At 35.5% G+C, this 5,000-nt stretch overlaps 1 protein-coding gene across 1 annotated transcript in view; it reads right to left on the reverse strand.

Annotated features, from left to right (window-relative positions):
* The window catches only part of LOC137655879 (uncharacterized), a 1,037,971-nt gene that overhangs the window by 910,102 nt on the left and 122,869 nt on the right, over positions 1-5,000 (reverse strand). The window lies entirely within an intron of this gene.

Consider the following 5,000-nt stretch of genomic DNA (forward strand, 5'->3'; position numbering starts at 1 on the left):
GGCCTGGGTATTCCAACTCTTCTAGTCCCTTGTGGAGCCCAGTTACACGTTTGGTAAACTATTCTCTCTTGGGGAGAGCGAGGAGCATGGTTAAACCATCTCCATCTACCCTCACTATGATCTCATCTACATATGGCACTAGAGTAATTTCTCTTATGGTTTCATTTCTAATCCTGTCCTGCCATTCAACTCCAAATATTCTTCTGAGGGTTTTTTTTTTCTCAAATCTACTAAATCTGCTGGAGATTGTTTCATTGTCATACCATGACTCATGTCCATACAATAACACAGATCTCACTAAATTGATATATAGTCTAATTTTTATATGTGATTTCAGGGGATTTCATTTCCAAATTTTACTTAACCTAGCCATTGTCTGGTTTGGTTTTTTTAATCTTTCACTAAACTCCAATTCTAATGACCCTGTATTGGAGTTCCTAGATACTTAAATGAATCTACCTCATTAATCCTTTCTTCCAATGATTTCATCTTCCATTGCATAATCCGTTCTCATCATTTCTGTCTTTCTTCTAGTTATCTTCAGCCTAGCCTCGTGTGATATTTCATACATTCTGGTAAGCAAGCATTGCAATTCCTGTGGTGTTCTGCTTATAAGGACATCATCATCAGTATACTTTTGATCACATAATTTCCTATCACCAATCCAGTCCAATCCTTCTCCACCATCTCCAACTGTCCTAGGCATTACAAAATTCATGAGGAGGATAAACAACATAGGCGACAACACAGTCCCTTGGAGTAGTCCGATGTTCATTTGAAATTCATTTGATAGGACTCCAATAACATTAATTTTGCACTTGCTATGCTCATGAATACACTAAATCAAATTTACATATTTAAGAGGAATTCCATAATAACGAAGAACTCTCAACAAAACTGGCGGTGCACACAATCAAAGGCTTTTTCATAGCCTACAAATGCCATCAAAAGTGGATTTCTATATTTCTATAACATGTCTCAAAATAAAAATTTGGTCAGTACAAGTTCTACTTTTCCTAAATCCTGCTTTTTCATCTCAGTTTTTCATAAATTTTTCTCTCTAGTGTCTTTAAATAGACATGCTATATATTTTCATGAAAACTGACGTAACTGTGATGCCTCTGTAATTATTGCAATTAATCAGGGTCTCCCTTTTTTTTGCTATTTTCACCATCACTCCTAATTCCCATTCATCAGGTTTTGCCTCTCCATACCATATTCTACAGAATAATTTTGCAAGTATTCTGGGAGTCACTTCATTATCCGTAATTATCAGCTCAGCAGTTATTCCATCGTAACCATGGGCTTTCCATCTCTAGTGTTTTTTTTAATGATAGCTTCGACTTCAAACACACTGAATTCATTCATGGGCACATCAAGGTCTTCATCACCTTCGGGTATATCAATCAAATCATTCCAATCGTATCTCCTATGTATGACATCATATGTGTTCCATCCCACGTTGCAAATCTTCATCCTCTCTTTTTTTATGGGTATATGCTTCTTCTGTGCTCCAATAGAGATATCATTAATAATTTTATGAGCGCTTCTTACACCATAGCCACTCCCTGAATTCATAGCTTTGTCAGCCTTATCTGCTTTCCTGTCTAAATATACTCGCCAGTCATTCCTGGCTTTTCTTTTGATCTCAATATCGACACTGGAAAACTTAGTATGCTCTACCTTGTAATTTTCATTAATTCATCGAAAACTCTCGATTATCAATTTGTCTTTGTTTCCTTTTTATAGTATACCAAGTATCATTTGATATCCATGGCTTTCTCCTTGTAACTGCATGTCCCAAAACTTCACAACCAAATGACTGAATTGTCTGCTCTTCGTCTCTCAAAGTCTCTAGTACTGCAAATTGATTCCTACGATCAATTGTAAATGTTTCTCTGTGCTCATCTTCCAAGAGCTTGGTTGTATCAAACCTAAGTATTCTATCTACATTTCTGTTGGGGGCTTTCAGTTTTAATTTCAGTGTGACGATGAGGAGCTGGTGATCACTACCAATATCGGCACCTCTATAGCCTCTTACATTTCTCAGTCCTCCTTCTCTCTTTATTAATGGTTATATGATGTATTTGATTTTCATGATTGCCATATGGTGAGGTCCATGTATATTTGTGGATGTCCTTGTGCTGAAAAAGTGCGCGTGTATTTGGTAAGACAACTTATCTACATATCTGATTATGTGTGTACACACACACACACATACATATATATATATGTGTGTGTGAGTGTGTAAGTGTGTGTGTGTGTGTGTGTAAATATCAACTACTATGGTATTTAATATCCAATTCTACCTTTAGGAATTTATATCCACTGGGAATTCATTTATGATAACAGCTTCTGGTTGGTCGGAGGTTCAAACCTATGCCTCTTAGCCGAAACCAACCCTCCTATCAAGAGAGATATCTCTTGATACCATGGTTGGTTGGAGTCCATCCAGGGATGGTTTCGGCTAAGGGGCATAGGTTCGAATCTCTGCCAAGCCATAAGCTGTTCATCACAAATGAAATTTCCAGTGGATAAAAATTCCAAATGGTAGAATTCTATATCAAATGCCATTGTGGTTGATACATACAGTACATTCATTAAAATCACAACTGGCATTTATATATATATATATATATATATATACATATATATATATATATATATATATATATATATACATATATAAATAAATTTATGTATATATATACATGTATAAATAAATAAATATATGTATGATATATATATGTATATATATATATATATATATATATATATATATATATATATATATATATATATATATATATATATATATATTATACACACATACACACACACACACACACACATATATATATATATATATATATATATATATACATACATATATATATATATATATATATATATATATATATATATAATTATCATCATCATCACCATCATCTCCCCCTACTCCTATTGACGCAAAAGCCATTAGTTGGATTTCGCCAGTCGTCTCTATTCAAAGTATTAATTTAAAAATCAATTCTTTTCCATTCATCATCTACTTCACGCTTCATAGTCCTCATCCATGTAGGCCTAGGTCTTCAAACTCTTCTAGTGCCTTATGTAGCCCAACTAAAAGTTTGGTAAACTAATCTCTTTTAGGGAGTGCTAAAAGCATGCCCAAACCATCTCTGTCTACCGTCACCATGATCTCATCTACATGACACTTGAGTAATCTCTCTCATAGTTTAATTTCTAACCCTGTCCTGACATCTATCTCCCAAATTAAAAGAGGGATAAGCATAGGATGGAGAGGTTTTGATAAACATAATGAGATTATGAAGTAAAATACTACTTTCTCTGAAATAAAAAGTATTTATTTAGATTGTCCTACCAGTATCAAATTATGGATCATTAGCTTGGACACTTGCTAATGCCTTAGAAAATAAGCTAGTTACAACTCAAAGTGCTATGGATAGAATAATGATAGGAATAACACTAAGAGACAGCAAAAAAGAAACATGGATACGAGAGAAAACTAAAGTTGAGGATCTTCTAACAACATGTAAGGAAAAGTAATGGTCATGCACAGGACATATAATGAAAATGACAGGTAAAAGATGAACATTAATAACAAAATGGATCCCTAGAGAAAAGAAGCAGGGGAAGGAAGAGAACACGCTGGATTAACAGGCTAAAAATATTTGCAGGTATACACTGGCATAGAAAGACCATACACAGACGTGAGTGGAAAGAAATGTCTGAGGCCATTGTCCTTCAGTGGAATTGTCACAGCTGATGATGATGATACAGTAAAGTCTCGGTCTGGAAGTAACACAGAATATGACCAAATCAGTGTACAAGAAGAAATTTAAAACATTTTTTTTTTCAGTAGTCAATGTGAAATATATCAGATAGTGAGGCCAAATTTTGCACCATTTCAATGTGTACAGTAGTAAACCACTAATCACGAAATTAGTGACTCTTAACTCACAATATTTACCTTCCACTTGCCGACTAGTTTTCTATGATGAAGCATGACCCCATGTGTAAGCATTCAGAAAACAATTTTGCACTTTGCTCTTACTTCAAGTGCTGTTTTGGAAAAAAAAATGTTAAAGAGGACCTACATTAAAACAGGAGAAGGCATTTCTCGGTCGGAAGCCTACGAAAAACTGTGTAACCCTCCTGTTTTGCGCTAATTCTAGCAAGGATAATGTATCACTCAAATTATCTACAAGCCTATAAGAAGTGCAAAGTGCAGCAGAATCATTGGAATGTCATACTGAAGTCCAACAGCAAGGTTTGGGTGGCTTACTTCTTGTTCGTTGAGTGAATAAATAATGTTTTCGATCCTGAAATCGGATGATACCATTTCAAAAAACCCTCCCACTCCAAACCTTACTAGTTATGTTTGATGCTCCCATCCTCCAGGTCTTGAAGACTGCCTATCCTACAGGGGAAATTATAATTCATAAAGGTGAAGTTCCCTTTTCCCAACACCATTTCACTATTCTATGTGATCTCGAATTTGAAAAGGCTGCACAATAAATCAATCTTTCAAAGATGTTTCGAGGTCGCCAAAGGTACCAACTATACCATCCAAGAGTTTAGGAAAGACCATTTTAAAACAGTTTGCTACCTCAAAGGGATTGATAAACTATTGGAAGGTGTCACTAGGACTACCCTTAATTCTGCGCAGAAGAAACTCTCAAAATCTCATCCTCATTCCTGGATGAGATTTTGAGGAGTTTGAACCACAAGGAGGCAGTTGATGATAAAATTGTGTCTTTTGGAAAGACATTGAGGATGGAGATGGACCAAGACGACATCGAAGAGCTAATCGGGGAACTTTGCATATAGCCGATGACCAAGGAGCTGATGGAATTGGACAGGGAGCAGCAACAGCATATTATTATCCTTACTATTATTACTTACTAAGCTACAACCCTAGTTGGAAAAGCAGGATACTATAAGTCCAGGGGCCCCAACATGGAAAATAGCCCAGT

The sequence above is a fragment of the Palaemon carinicauda genome, chromosome 16 (assembly GCF_036898095.1).
Source record: "Palaemon carinicauda isolate YSFRI2023 chromosome 16, ASM3689809v2, whole genome shotgun sequence".
In the NCBI taxonomy this organism is placed as follows: domain Eukaryota; kingdom Metazoa; phylum Arthropoda; class Malacostraca; order Decapoda; family Palaemonidae; genus Palaemon; species Palaemon carinicauda.